Source organism: Pongo pygmaeus, chromosome 10 (assembly GCF_028885625.2).
Source record: "Pongo pygmaeus isolate AG05252 chromosome 10, NHGRI_mPonPyg2-v2.0_pri, whole genome shotgun sequence".
Taxonomy (NCBI): Eukaryota; Metazoa; Chordata; class Mammalia; order Primates; family Hominidae; genus Pongo; species Pongo pygmaeus.
Window position 1 is genome coordinate 108,241,161 of NC_072383.2, and position 16,340 is coordinate 108,257,500.

The following is a 16,340-nucleotide window of genomic DNA, read 5'->3' on the forward strand; positions in this document are numbered from 1 at the left end:
TATCCAGGGATCTTCCTTCTACTGGAGGAAGTTCCGGGAGGAGAGCAGGCACTCTGGGGGTACCGGGGGCTGATGGGGCGGCTGCTGTGGAGGGAGCCTCCTTCTCTAGGGCTTGACTTTCCGCTGCTGATGTGGAAGACAGCTGGAGACCAAGGAAGCCTCAGGGATCCATGGTGGCTGCCATCTGAGGGTGAAAGAGAATGTCTGGTCTAAGGAAGACCAACGTCTGCTGGCTACGGTTTCTGGCAGGGCAAAGAGTCAAGTGTGTGCATCATATGGGTTAAGATGATAAGCCAGCGAGACAGGGGAATAATAACCCCAAGCCCCCACTTCCCCAAGCAGTGCCCTAAGGGTCTCCTTGCCTCTTTGAACCTCAGTATCCTTCTCTGTAAATAGTGCGGTCCTGGTGAGCTGCTGGGAGTCTCCGAAGGGTTGATGTGAGCCCATGGCCCAGCCCGGTGCCTGCACAGAGCAGGTGCAGGGTCAACAGAAGCTGCTGTCACAGTGAGCTACTATAGTCTCCCCCAAGCCCCAGTCAGTATCCCAGCAGGACATGGCATTCCACTGGGATGGTACCAGCGAAGAGAGTTTAGTAAAGGGAGTTCTGTAAACAGTTGCAAACCAAACAGGGATGGTGAGACCCTCAGGGTCTGGAAACAGCAAGGACCCCCCTTCTCATTTCCAAGGTCTGATGGGGCAGAAACGGAGTTACCAGATCCCACTAGGAGCTGGAGCCACGGAGAGGGGTGCCACCAGGTGAGCAGGAGCCTTCGTCACAAAGGGACAGATTATTGCCAGGAATGCAGCACTTAATCCAGCTGAGCTGGGCAGAGACACCCCAAACTCTCCCTCTGCCCGCTCCCAGCCTCCCATTGGATGATTCCACCTGAAAGTTAGAGGATAAGTTGCCCCCGGATGCTGTCTATGGAGGTCAGCTTCCCAGGGTAAAGAGCCAGGCAGGGAACAAGAGAACAGACCAATGGTAAAAGGGAAAAGCCTACTGCAGCCCTTCTTCCCAGAAATTTGGAGAAGTGTTTTATGGGAGGAGGCTTCTGGGTGGCAGTGGGCAAGAGGGGGTCTTCACCAGGCAGAGACTTCACCCCATGTTGCGGACCCCAAGTCCCATGAGGCCTCACCCTGCCCATGAGAAGAATCTCACTTCACGCCCAGCACTCCCGAAACAGAGCTACTTGGGAGTTGCAAGGATGTCAGAGACGCCTGGGTTTGCCAATTTCCAACTTATTTGCTTATGCCCTGGATGTAGCGGCTTCACCTCTCTGAGATGAAATGACACCACATCAGCAGCGTCCCCAGCACGGTGCTTGATGTGTAGTAGGGGCTCACAAAGCACTCCCTCCCTCCCTTTTCCACCCTCTTTCTAATAAGCCACCCGTACTACCAGCCATTTGTCTAATAGTGATTGGGCTCCTGCCACGTGCCAGGCCTGCACCAGGCCCCAGCCCAAGCTGCTGCAGAACTGAGAATCATTTGTCCTGCAACAAACATTGTCTGAGCATCTCCTCCGAGCCAGACTCTGGGGACACAGCGGCCACAAGACAGCTCTGGCCCCTGCTCCTGTGAGGTCCACAGTGTCTCAGGGAAGCAGACTGGAAGCTGGAGTTTGGGTGTTTGGGGTTTTAATGGAGTGTTGGGAGGGCCTGGATGTCAGTCAGCAGCAACCATCAAGGAAAGAACCCCTCCGGTATTCTCAGCCCAACATCTGGGAAGGAGTCCTAGATGGGGTTCTCAGTGTGCAAGACCCCAGCACACAAGTCCAAGCAGCCCTCAAACCCTGGGCGTGGAGGGGTCTGGGAGGGCTGGACCACTCAAGTACTTTCCCTCCACTCACCCCCAGGACCACCGCCCACCACCTCACCTCCCACCAGGACTGGAGGGTGCTGGCCTGCCACCCCCTGGCCACTCCCTGGCCCAGGTCAGCCACCTGCCCCTGCTCTATTCATCAGGGGCATGACAACTAAAATTCATTTGAAGATGAAGAAAGTGCCCGCTAATCTGTTCTGCAAGACATTGATAGACTAGCAGCTCAGGGAGAATTGCACGGCAGTAATGAAATTAGGCTAAAACTGCTGGCGGATTGCAGATAATTGCCCTTGTCTGTCACTAGGAATAACATCTCCCAAATCCAACACAATGATTGTTCAAGTTGCAGGAATTTCTTTTCTTTTCCTTTTTTTTTTTTTTTTTTAAAGGCAGGAGAGGCAAGGCCAATCCGGGTCTTGGAAGCTTTGCCTGGGCAGCAGCCTGGGGTGTGAGAAGTGGGTATCTGTATACTCACCACCTCCCCTGCCCAGCCTCAGCCAATAGGGATGGGGGTACAGGGCAGAAGGAGGAGGTCAGGACATTTTTCCCTGGATGTCCCCCACTCACATGTTCCAGCCAGTAAGGTCCAGGGTGGAAAGCAGAGAGGGAGCAGGGAATCTTGGGGAGTGGGGCCTGACCAGTGACAGCTCTGGATTTGTTTTTGTTTTTGTTTTGAGACAGGGTGTCACTCTGTCACCCAGGCTGGAGTGCAGTGGTGCGATCATAGCTCCCAGCAGCCTCGAACTCCTGGCGCTGAAGCGGTCCTCCTGCCTCAGCCTCCCAAGTGGCTGGGACTACAGACATATGCCACCAGGCCCAATTGACAGCTCTGGATTTTCATGAGATTGAGTCTGGCTGGAAGAAGCGTCATAAAATCCCACTTCCATTATGTTGAGACAACATCCATTCCGCACATAAGAGAATGGACTGAGGCAGGGCAGCTCAAGCCCCACTAAGCCACTCCCCAAGGCTGCCATGGGGTCTAGATTCTCGGAGAGGAAAGTTCTGAGAAGGGACTCCTTATGGACTCAGAGGTTTCCCAGGCTGTTGGCGTGATTGGCACATAGCTGGCTGTAGTTAATGCTGGCTGAGTGAATGATGTCAGAGAGCATTCAATGTCAGCAACAGCACGTTTGAATGTCAGCATGATGGGCTTTTCACGTGTTAGCATTATGGCATGTGTGCATGTCATCGGATGATGTCATAGAACATTTGAATGTCAACATCGTGCTATGTTCCAATGTCAGCAGCCCAGAAAGCTTGACTGTCCTTCTCCTAGGTGGTTGGAGTGTCAACATCATGTTTTAGCTCAGGCAGATCATTGACTCACAGAACGGGGAGCTGTAAGGAGTGCTAGGGATTGGCCCAAACTTCACTTGACAGATGAGGACATGGAGGCCCAGAGAAGTTAAGTGATTTGCCCAAGGTCACACAGCAAGAAGGATCCTAAATGTAAGCTTCATCAGAGTCACAGTTTGGGCTAGGTCAGCCCTTGGAGAACTTGTAACCCTATCTCTCCACCAGGTCCCTCTGGTCCCAGTCCCCCTGTGGTGCTGGTTCCCGGTCCTCAGTTCTTGGGAATATGCCCATGCTCTGAAATTGATTGCAGGAACTCCCAGAATCCTTTGGCCTGCTAACCATGGGTTAGTCAATTTCACTCATCAGCCCCAGCCGTGGAAGGAGTCACGCTTTCCCTATCCTCATTCCTTTTGATCAAAAGGAGTCTGTTGAGGGTTTCTTATGTCCAAGGAAGGGTGCTGAGAATGAGATGAGGCCATGAGGAAGATCACAGAGTGGACTGGAGCCGTAGAGGAGGGAGACGTGATCCCCATTGAGGGCTTATGTTTGGGAAGACTTCAGGAAGAAGTTGACTTTTGAAGGGGGTTTTGAAGGAGCCAAAATGTTTTCACCTGCAGCCTCAGCCAGAGTTGGAATTGGGAAAGGGGCTAGGTATGGGGATAGAAGACATTTGCCCCCAAAATGGGGAGGAGGCCCAGATAATGGGGGTAGAGGTGGTGGTACAGTACCCGATGATGTAGAGCCATTTATTATGGTCTTTCTTTTCATCAGATGTCATCCACAACCTCCAACACCCCTGGCAGCCCTGGAAGAATCAGTGATTGTCAAAGTGTGGTCCACAGACCTCTGCGGGTCCCCAAGACTCTTTCAGAGTGTCTGGGAGGTCAAAACTATTTTCATCATAATGCAAAGATGTCCTTTCATCAAAGTACTTGCCAGGCCTGACCCTCCTAGCTGTGGAGATGCAGACACAGCTAGGGTACATTCAGGGTAGCACGGCGACAGACAATACAAAGATATTATTGGCCTTTTTCACCATGTTGACATTTGCACTCAGGGTGAAAAAGTCATGGGTGGCTACAACTGCTGGCTTCGTAGCATCGACCAGAGCAGTGGAACCACACTGGGAGAGAAATCATCTCTTTCTTCATCTTAAATACTCTTGGCGAAAAAGCCAGTTTCACTTAAGAATGCCCTTGATGAAAATTTAAAGGGTCTGGGCGTGGTGGCTCACACCTGTAATTCCAGCACTTTGGGAAGCTGAGGTGGGAGGATCACTTGAAGTCAGGAGTTCGAAACCAGCCTGGTCAACATGGTGAAACCTTGTCTCTACTAAAAACACAAAAATTAGCTGGGTGTGACAGTGGGCGCCTGTAGTCCCAGCTACCTGGGAGGCTGAGGCAGGAGAATCGCTTGAATCCGTGAGGCAGAGGTTGCAGTGAGCTGAGATCACGCTACTGCACTCCAGCCTGGCGATAGAGCAAGACCCTGTCTCAAAAAAAAAGAAAAAAGAAAATTTAAAGTTATTAATTAAAAAAATCTCAACCTTTGAACATACCACTTCTAAATATTCTGTGTGACAAAATGGGAAGTATGTACAAGAACCCCCTCTCCTGGCTCCGTCGTTGCTTGAGACAAGCACCGTGTGATTGTGTTGCAAGCTGCACTAGCCACTCTTCATGGAACACTATTTGTACTTGAAAGAACAACCAACCAACAAACTATAGCCTTCCAGACTTGGACATTGGCAGATATTCTCTCAAAAATGAACAAAGTTGCCTGTCAAGTGACAGTATTTGTTGCCGATGATAAAATTTGACTTGCAAGCAAAAATTAGAATTTTGGAGAACTTGTGTCTGCCACCGTGGGTGTGACAGCTTTCTGCTTAAATACTTTCCCAGAGACTGGTGGTATATTAGTGAATGTGACTTTTTTGGATATTGCATTACGAAATGTGACATCATCTAGAAGAGATGCATAATTCAGTAAACCAGTATTTCTTCCAATGACCAATGCATCATGTTACAAAATGAATAAAAGACCCATTCAAAGTGCAAAGCAGACCAGTGGGTTTTAACAGAGTAGGAAGAGCTCATTGATGTGGTTTCAGATACCATATTGTAACAAACCATTGAGAAACTACCACTTGTGAAGATCTGGTTTAGCATCCAAGAAGGATATCCATAATTATCTGAGAAGGCTATTAAAATACTCTTTCCTTTTTGAGCCAAATATCTGTGTGAAGCCAGATATTCTTCCCACACTTAAACCAAAACATGTTGCAACAAGCTGAATGCAGAAGCACATATGAGAATCCAGCTGTGTTCTATTAAGCCAGTCATTACAGAGATTTGCAAAAATGTTAAACAATAAATGAATTCCCATTTTATGGGTGCCGCAACTGGGGCTTAGAAAGTGGCAGAGCTGCACCTTGGATCAAATCCCTTTCTCTGCTGTGCCTCAGTCTCCCCATCTGGTCGGTGACCTAGAAGCTGATGAGCAAAGGTCTTCTCACATCTCCTGCCCAGGCATCAATGCCAGGCTCTGGCCCCTCGGCCCTCTTCCCCACCTGCTGCCCAAGGTGGGTGGGGTCCAGGCCTTGGGAGGCTGGTGGCCAGCCTCACGTCCCCAGGCCTGGCAAGGAGATGACCAGGGTCATTTGCAGTAATGAATTGCGGGCGGGTGGCGGCCGGGTGAAGGAGTGCGCCGGCCATGGCCCGTAATGCCTCACTCGCCAGGTCTGGCACGGGTAATTTACTGCCACCGACAATAACATATTTCACTTCCCGTCGCCCCGATGAAGATTAGTTGTGTTTGAAAGTGGCTGAGTACACAGTCAATTCCGCTTAAACGTTTACAGTCAACTGAGCACAGATAATGCCCCCTCCGAACATGTGTCTGTGCCTCCTGCAGCTCGGGGAGGGGCTCAGAGCAGAGGAAGGGGGTCCCTGCCCCAGGAAGGGACTGCAGCTGCTGCTGCACCGAGACCCAGGCTGTGTAGTGGGAGGGATTTGGGAGCTGGGGGCTGGGCTGAGATCTATAGCTTCCTTTGATGCCCCCCTCCCCCACCTCTTTTCAGATCGTCCTTTAAAATCATTCATTCAACAAACACTTTGCTAAGGACCTCTGTATAGCCTTTGGATACAGGGAGAATTCAAAGCTATGATTATATTTGATTCTAGCGACATCCTAAGGAGGCATATTTGCCCTCCAGTTTCCAAAAGAAGGGAAGTTAAGGCTCAGGGAGTCTCAATAGCTTTCCTGAGGTCACATAGCTGGTGCCATGCAGAGTCAGGATTTGAACCCAGGCCTGATGGGGTTTCTGAGTCTCATACTGTTCCTAGTGGTCCTGATTGTACAAGCTTGAGCCCTGGCCTGGGCTAGATTGTCTGCCCTGTCCAACAATGGCCCCACAGCTGCTAGAGGAACTCTAGATTCATATTCCCTGTGCACCTATATTTGGGTTGACCAGTAGACTCTGGTTTGGAATCCCTGGGTCAGGTAGGGGGTCCTATGGCAGGGCTGGGGTGCTTTGAGCCTGAAGTCATTTAAGCCTGGACAGAGGAGGCCTGGAATTTTTCTTGGCAGGTGAAGGAGTTTGCTCCTGAGAAGCAGGCTTCTTTTCTTTTTTTTCTTTTTCCTTTTTTCTTCTTTTTTTCTTTCTTTCTTTTCTCTTTTTTTTTTTTTTTTGACAGGGTCTTACTCTATCACCTAGGCTGGAGTGCATTGGTGCAGTCATGGCTCACTGCAGCCTCAACCTCCTAGGCTCAGATGATCCTCCCACATCAGCCTGCCAAGTAGCTGGGACCACAGGTGCACACCATCATCCCCAGCTAATTTTTTTTTTTCTTTTAGAGATGGAGTCTCACTCCGTTGCCCAGGTTGGAGTGCAGTGGTGCCATCTTGGCTTACTGCAACCTCCGCCTCCCAGGTTTAAGCCATTATCCTGCCTCAGCCTCCCAAGTAGCTGGGACTACAGGCGCCCACCAACATGCCTGGCTAATTTTTGTATTTTTTGTAGAGACTGGGTTCCCCATGTTGCCCAGGCTGGTCTGGAACTACTCTTGGACTCAAGCAATCTGCTTACATCAGCCTCCCAAAGTCCTCCCAGGCATGAGCCACCACTCTTGGCCAACAAACAGGCTTCTTTTTTTTTTTCCTGAGACAAAGTCTCATTCTGTTGCCTAGGCTGGAGTGCAGTGGCACCGTCTCAGCTCACCACAACCTCCGCCTCCCAGGTTCAAGTGATTCTTCTGCCTCAGCCTCCCGCGTAGCTGGGATTACAGGTGCCCACCACTTACGCCCAGCTAATTTTGTATATTTAGTAGAGATGGGGTTTCACCATGTTGGCCAGGATGGTCTCAAACTCCTGACCTCAAGTGATCCACCCACCTTGGCCTCCCAAAGTGCTTTGATTACAGGCGTGAGCCACCGCGCCCAGCCCAAACACTTCTTGTTGAGGGTTGCCCAGTCCAGTCCTGGGGCCTAGCTTCCCACCAGATCTACCCCTGACACTTGCAGGGTCTAGAATTGGTATGCATGGAGGCCCTGGCCCCAGGCCACCCAGCCCTCTCTTCCCAACATGGGCTGCAGCCAGGACTGGGAAGACCTTGCTTACACATATGTAGATGCCAGCCCGCCAGGCCCAGCTCCAGACACACCCACCCCCTGAAATGGCTGCCCCTTGGCCAAGAGGCCTACTCTTACTGGTGGCAGATTTGCCCTGGGAGCATGGACCTTGGATGGGCTTAGGGAAGGGCCCCTCCAGGCCACAAAAGGGGGCTGAGGGCTGTTGGAGAAGGGGATTCCAGGATCTCAGCTTCTGGATGTGGTCAGGAGAGGGGCAGGCTCCCGGTGGGCACGTCCCCTGTGGGAGGGGGCTCAGCTGGGTCCTCTAAGTAGCAGGTAGTCCAGGTCCAAGGTGATGCCATCTCCTAGCTATCCTTGCTCATGGCCAGGGGGGTGCTGGGGAGGCCGAGGGGGTGATCTTGGGCCCCTCCATTCCACACCGCTCCCCATCCAAGGCCAGCCTCTGAAGTCCCTGAGAGGCTTCCACGCCATGGTGACCTCGCCAGCACTGCCCGTCCAAGGCCTGCTATAGAGAAGCAGAGACCTGCTGTGCCTCACCCCAAGGCTGGGCCTTCCATTGCCAGAATCCCACTGCAAATGTCAGACTTTCATGTCTCACTGAAGCCCTGTTACCTGGCGGGTGGCCATTCTCTCAGGGAGGAGCTGTGACTCAGAGAAGGGAGGGTACACATGCGGGAGGGAGGGGCCAGGGCCCAACTTCAGGTCTGCGTCCCCAGGGGAGGTCCCGGCCCTCTGCCCTGGACCTGTGGTGGGAGGGAGTGTATGTGCGCACGTGTGTATGTGTGTGTGTGTGCGTGTGCAGGTATATGTGTGTGTCTGTGTGTGTGTATGTGCATGTGTGCATGTGTATGTGTGTGTGTGCATGTGAGTGTGTGGTCCTGGCCACACATGCACATGTGATAGGGTCCCACATTGTGTCACACTATGTCAGGGGCATCATGCCAGCAGATGCCGTAGGACATTGTCTACTGGGGTGACACTGTACCAGACACAATGTGGCTGTCCGTGTGTGCGGACACTGCTGGGTGCCTCTCTTGTCTGTGATGCAGTTTATCTGTGCCGGTGGGACACTGTCCAGTTGACCCTGGCGGGTGGATGGGCATTGCTTACCTGTGTCTGTGCCGCTGTCTGCTGCTGCTGTCCTGCAGATACTCTCTTCTCTATCTGTTTGGGATTCCATGTGTATCTCTGTGACACTGAGGATGTGTCTGCAAGGCACGGTCCAGGTGACCCTGTGAGTGGAGACACTGTCCCAGGACACTGTAAATCAGACTGTGTGTGACACTTCCTCTAGGAGCCTGGGCAGTTGATGTGACACTATCTGTCTCTGTGACATCATCCGGGTGGCCTGTGTGTGTCTCCGTGACACCAGCCAGATGGCCTTGCTGGATCCCTGTGGCACTCTCCCCTTGTGACTGTAACTGTGTGCCAAGGCTTGAGACACCCTGCTGGACACTGGCTGCTGGTGACTGCTGCACTCATCCTTGAGTCTCTGAGTCATCCAGGCCACTCCCCTCATCCACCAAGATCCTGAGAAGAGGCCTTGCGGCAGCAGAAGTCACCACACAGACCTTAGTCCTCAGTGACCACAGACCAGGGTGCCCACTGCTGGACGGATCTGACACCTGTGGTCTTGTCCACCCTCCTGCCTCCCCACAGGGGTGCATCTGTCACCCTAAGCCCTCTCTGTCCTCAGGGACAGCAGTGGCAGGGCCTTTCATCCTGGACTGGACCCCGCCCAGCCATTTCCAAATCTGGGAGCCTCTCCGGGGCTCCCAGGACACAGCACCTGTCCGCCTATTGAGCCCCTACAATGGGCCGAAACTCTTCGGACACTGGGGGTGCCATCAAGTCCCTGCCCTTGCCAAGTACACCATGCTGTGATGTGCTCCGGCCAGGAGCACCCCTCATGAGACCACCCTTGGATGCAGAGCCCCATCCAGCCCCCGCCCACCAGATGCCTAAAGCTCCGCTGAAGCCTCATGTTCTGGAGGAAAAACAGCCTAGGACAGGAGTCTGTGAACCTGGCTGATGACTCCTTTGCTGTGTGACCCTTAGATATCTTGCTGAACTTCTCTGGGCTAAGACCCGAGATGGCCTAAGGAAGGGCTTTGATGGTTGGGAAGTGCAGTAGAAAAAGCAGAATGCCCTGCACTGGCACAGGCTCCTTGGTGCTCAGAGGCCGCTGCTTCTCTTAGAACAGCCTCTGAGTCAAGTGCTGTACATGCCTTGTCTCCTCCGAGCCAAGCCCTCTTTGATTTCCACTTTGCAGATGCGGAAATAGGTTCAGAGAGGGCAAATGGCTTGCGTGGAGGCCCCACAGATAACAGAGCTAGGACCAAACCCATACTCAGAATAACCTCTAAGCTCCCAACTATGGTCTCCAATATGGAGGAGGCATGGCAGAAATTATCTTCCCCTTTTACAGATGGGGGAACTGAGGCTCGGAGAGGGGATGTGATGTTTGGGGGTTTCTGGACTGTGCTCCCCCACCCCTCCCTAATCCCTCTACCATCCTGAGTGCCACACACAATGATTAGGGTGAGGGGAGGGGAGGGCAGGAGGAGAGAGCCTGTTGGGGACAAAGGATCCCTGTGGCCACACAATGGTGACAATCAAAGCCAGATGACAGGCACTGGGCTCAGGAGCAGCTTGGAACCCACCTGCAGCTTCCTCCAGACAATGGGGTGCCTGTGTTCCTGGGAGGGGCACAATAGCCCCCTGTGTTTGGGGGCCTGCCTCTCCCTGCACCACTCTGGGGGCAGGAGACGGTCATGGCAGCCTCGCCTAGGAGCCAGGCGGGAGAGGCTGGGTAAGCCCCCACATGGTGGAGGCAGGAAAGGGGGAATAGGCAGCCCACCCGCCTGGTATGGTTTGGAAGATCTCTCTTCTCTGACCCAAACACCTCACCAACAACAGCCTGTCACCATGCCTAGAAGTGTGCAACTAGCTCTCCAGTCCCTTGCCTTTGGAGAAGCAATTTACACATCTCAGAACCTCAGTTTCTTCATCTGTAAAATGGAACCGATAGACCTTAGTTGGCAGAAGTGCCATGAAAATTCAATGAGAGAGGCACATTGAGTGACACATGGTAATGGCTTGATAGTAATGGCTTGAGATGAGTTAATTCCTTTTCAGGATGGATGGATGGATGGACAGAATAGATGAGTGGAAGGATGGGTATGAGGTGAGGGCCTGGGTAGCAACTGGAAGGATGAATGACAGATGGAATAATGGCTGGGGTGATCAGGGAAGGCTTCCAGGAGGAGGCAGACAGACAGAGAGGAGGGTACTCCAATTCCCTAGCTCCTCACACAGAGCAGGTGCTCAGATAACCTTTCTTTTTCTTTTTCTTTCTTTTTTTTTTTTGGAACACTCTGTCACCCAGGCTGGAGTGCAGGGGCATGATCTTGGCTCACTGCAACTTCCGCCTCCCAGGTTCAAACGACTCTCCTGTGTCAGCCTCCCAAATAGCTGGGACCACAGGTATGCGCCACCACTTCTGGCTAATTTTTATATTTTTAGTAGAGATGGGGTTTCACCATGTTAGCCAGGCTGGTCTCAAACTCCTGACCTCAAGTGATCCACCCGCCTCAGCCTCCCAAAGTGCTGGGATTACAGGTGTTAGCCACTGCGCCCAGCCCAGAGAACACTTGTTGAGTGAATGTGTGATGTGCTGCCAACAGGGCCCTTCTCCTTGGATCCCAGGTCTGTGCTGATCAGGCCCTGGGGTTTTTCTGTCCCTCACCAAGGCCCTTCCAGGGGACAGGACAAGGACTCCAGTCCCTCTCTGTGCTGGGGAGAGGTGGCAAAGGCACAAGACTTGGCATCACGTGGTCCTAGCTCCAAGATCCAGCTCCACCTCTTCCTGGCTGTGTGACTTTGGGCCAGTCCCTTTCCCTCTCTGAGCCTCAGCTGCTTCTACTCTGTAAACTCAGTGCATCATCCTGACCTCACCCTGGTGTCATGGGCAGCGAGAGGTGATGGAGATGGGTGTCTCCAGTGCACAGCAGGTTCACAGTCTGGCTGCAGCGCAATGGCCGTGAAGGGCTCAGGGCCCAGAGTCAAGACCTGAGTCATGGCCTCTGGAATCCTAACATCCCCCTAACTTCTGTCCTCCAGCCCCTGAACCTTGAAGGGGCCGATGGGACATTTCATAATTTAAAGAGACCGAGCGAGAGACTCTCGAACCACAGCCGCCTCTTAATGGAATTACTGAAAAGGGCTTTTTAATTAAAAACAAGAAGTTTGGGACAGGTTCATATCCATAATTCAGGACCCTGGTACTGCAACCTCCCGTGATTTCATTTCCCTATATTTATGTCTCTCTCTCTCTCAGTGATCTATATTGTTAAAATCCTGCATGAAAAATGGGCTCAGCTTTTCAGGTGGAGTTGTAAATATTTACCCTTCCTAATGCAGGTCCCCCCACCTCTGTCTCAGGAAGCTTAGGGGCTTTTAAATGCAGCTTAAGACATCCCAGAGATGTCTCATTAAAATTTAGTCTTCCTTTTCCCTCTGCTGTGTTTAGCACCTACAGGGCAAGGGAGAGTGGCTGGGAGGGGGCCAGTGAGGTGATGGGGGTAGGGTCAGGGGACCCTAGCTAGGTGGGCCTGGAGACCCCTGCAGAATCTCCAGAGCCCCAGACCAGAGAAGAGCCTACAGGGCAGGGGAAGTGCCCGGAGCTGGCTCTTCCTCGGGGAAGGTCATGTCTGCAGTGTTGGCTGTGCTGGCCATGGGCTGTTCCATGTCGCCCCCTTTCAGCCCCCACCTCACAGAGCCTGGGGGGCTTCCTGAGTCGCTCCCTTCCCTCCCTCCCTCTCTTTCTTTCTTTCTTTCTTTTTCTTTCTTTCTCTGTCCCCTTTTTCTTTCTTTTCTCTCTTTATTTCTTTCTCTCTCTACCCTCTTTCTTTTCTTTCTCTTCTTTTTCTTTTTTCTTTCCTTCTTTCGTTCCTTCCTTCCTTCTTTTTCTCTTTCTTCTTTCTTCTTTCCTTCCTTCCTTCTCTTTCTCTCTTTTTCTCTTTCTTTCCTTCTTCCTTTTCTTTCTTTTTTTCTTTCTCTTGTTGTCTTTTTCTTTCTTTCCTTCCTTCCCTCTTTCTTTCTCTCTTTCTTTCTTTCTCTCTCTCTCTCTCCCTCCCTCCACTCTCCGCCCCACCCCCCAGGGTCTTGCCCTGTCTCCCAGGCTGGAGTGCAGTGGCACAAACACAACTTACTGCAGCCTCTATCTCCTAGGTTCAAGTGATCCTCCCACCTCAGCCTCCCAAGTAGCTGAGACTACAGGTGCCCACCACCACACCTCGCTAACTTTTTTAAAACTTTATTCATAGATACAGGGAGTCTTGCTATGTAGCCCAGGCTGTTCTCAAACTCTTGGCCTCAAGCCATCCTCCCACTTCAGCCTCCCACCTTCCCCCTTTCCTTCCTCTGAATTTGCCACACTCTCATGAGCCTCCAGGCCTTCATACCTGCATGGAATACTGAAATAGTTTTCTGCCCTGAGTCACTTTACTTCTCCTTAGTTCCTTCGAGTCTCTGCCTGCAGATCTGTTTCTTGGGAGAATGTCCAGGCCTTGGGCTGGGTTAGGGGCCCCTCCCTACATGCTTGCCTTGATAGTGGCAACATCACAAGCGGCTGTCGTGTCCTCCTTGCCACCACCCCATCTATCAGCTTCCTGGAGATGGGGAGTGTTTCTTGCTCCCCACAATGTCCCCAGCACCAGCACAGGGTCTGGAAAGCCATAAGCCCTCAGCAAGAGGACATTCAATGAGGGTTGCACGACAGAAGAGAGTCAGGGATTTGCCCAGAGGGTCCTGAGTGATAGCTTCCCTAAACTGCTTTCTGGGCTATGCCACGTGGCCCTGCCCAGCTCTGGTGGGAGATTCTGAAGGTCTGGGGTGGCCCCCAGCTCAGTTTTCCCCTGACCACAGGTTCAAGGCATGAATCACAGACACCCGGGACAGGGGTCTACTCACAAACTTTTTGTACACACTGGTGGGTAGACAGTGTAATGGCTTTAGTGAGGTGTAATTTACATACTGCAGAAGGCACACACTGGAAGTGCATCATTCAATGGTTGTCTGGATATTCACAGAGTTTGCAACTAGCACACAATCAATTTTAGTACATTTTCATCATTTCCCTCAAAAGGAAACTCCCTCATTAATAGTGACACACACACACACACACACACACACACACACGATCCATGGCAACCACTAACCTTTCTGTCTCTCTGGATTTACCTATTCTTGGCATTTCATATAAATGAAACTATGTAACATGTGGTCATTTATGATGCGTTTCTTTCACCAAACGTGCTGTTTTCAAAGATCATCCATGTCTTCACATGTATCAGAACTTCATGCCTTTTTAACAGCTGAGTAATATTCCATTGTATGGAGAGACCACATTTGATTTATCCAGCCCTCAGTTGATGGACGTATGGGTTGTTTCTACTTTTTAGCTATTATGAATAATGTTGTTATGAGCATTAGTGTACAAGTCTTGATGTGGACACATCAAGTCTTCATTTCTCTTGGGTAGATAGTGGAGAGTAGAATTGCTGGGTCTTGTGCTTGGGTTTTTTTTTTTTTTTTTTTTAAGATGGGGTCTCACTGTGTTGCTGGAGTGCAGTGCCTACTCACAGGCACAATCATAGCTCACTGCAGCCCAGAACTCCTGGGCTCAAGTGATCCTCCCACCTCAGCCTCCTGAGTGTGCTTGGGACTACATGTGCACCTTGGCAGGTGTACTTACTTGTATACTTGGGACTACAGGTACACACCCAGCCTTGCTGGGGTTTTGTGATGGCATTTTGGCGCTCTGCAGCTTTCTGGCAGCCTCCTGGGTGGTGAGGGAAGGGCCGTGCTGACACCTGGGAGTGGCAAGAGGGGAATATACAGAGGATAGGAGGGCATTTATCAGCCATGGCTCCTGGGTAAGTCCCTCCATCTCTGAGCCTTGGCTTCCGCACCCACCATGCAGGGATAATCAGCGTGCCTCCTGGAGTTGCCGGGGGCCATATGAAATGACAAGTCAGAGTGACAAGCCTCGGTAGCCACTCCCCTTCACCAGGTGTGGGACGGGCCCTGGGAACGCTGCATCAGCTGTCAAGCACTGCTGTTCCTGCCCTTCTTCCTGGGCTGGGTGCTGTCAATCAGCTCCCACACACCTACCTGGGGTCATGGCCCCCTAGTTCTGCCCGTCCTGTGGGTGCTGAGTGAATGTCTCCTCTGCGCAGAGGTGTCCTCGCTCATTTTCCAGCTGATGGAACCAATTAGTAGTGTCAGGAGGTTCTTCTCACCTGTGATTCCATTATAACAGCCAGAAGGGAAGATGCTACTCCAAGGAGATCATTAAAAAGTCCAAATTATCAGGTACCCAACGCAGCCTCTCACTTGCCCAGAGACAGTAGCAAGGGCAGTGGGGGGTTTCCAATGGGGTGGGCGGTAGTCAGAGATCAGGGAAGCCCCTGGGCTTGGCTTGAGTGGAGCAGGGCCCCTCCTACCCCATTCCCAGGTGCTGGCTGCCAGGCATCAGGCACCCCTGCCCTCTGCACTGTGGGCCAGTAGAGAGGGGAGGGGACCCGAGGCCTCTCCTATTCCTGAGTGCTTGACTTTCCCTGCCCCAGTTCACACAATCCTCACAAAGGCAGCCCCAGTGATTGTAGAGCCGCAGTTCCCCTGGGTCTGCAAGACACAGAGCCTGTGCTTTGTCAGCCTCAGTGACAGGTCATTGCTGTTATTGTGTTATTAATATTGTCAACATCTCCTACACCCACCCAGATACACTTTGCAAAACTCTGCCCTGGTGGAAAAAGCCCTGGAGTGGGAGTGAGGGGTCCAGTTTCCAGGCCCTGTCTGCTACAAGAGACCCCAGTGACGGTAGCAAATTCCACCCCACTGGGCCTTGAGTCACCATTTGCACAGTGGGGATGATCACATTGCTGTGTGGCAGTGCCTTGCAGTGGCCAAGGTCTAGAGTGGCAGCCGGGCTACCTGCTCTGCCCTTCACAGGTGACTTGAACCCTCAGAGTCTCTGTTTTCTCATCTGTGAAATGGGAGAATAATATTCCTCACTCCACTGGGTTGTGGTGAAAAATCGGGTTGTGGTTACACGTGCAATGCCTGGCTCAGAGCAGGACTCAGTCAACATTAGCAAATGTGGCCAACGCTCAGACCTGCTCTGAGGACCCAGAAAGGTGAGGGGTAGAGGGGTGTTTGGGGGATCGCCACACAGTGGATCAAAGGGGGCAACGGTTTGGCTAAGAGAGAAAGAGAGAGAATGGGACCAGCATATTCATTTCTCCTCCAAGGTAAACCAGGAAGGAGCTCCGAGGTAGACCCCTGGCCCTTGAGGTGAGGCCACGCTGGGACTCGTCATCTGAGGGACCCTTCACCTGAGGCAACCATGCAGCTGTCACCCAGGGGCTGCAGTTGGAGCCCCTCTTTCGTGTCACTTTCCAATCTGCCATGAGGAATCAAAGACACTGACGGGCCTGTTAGTGCCCATTCTCCGGGGATCACTCAGACAATTTCCCCGTGCTCCGTGACAATGGGTGGTAATTAAGGTGTCAGCATATCATTTAGCCCTTTCAGTGCAAAGCTCAGAGACAGGCTGGGTGATCTTC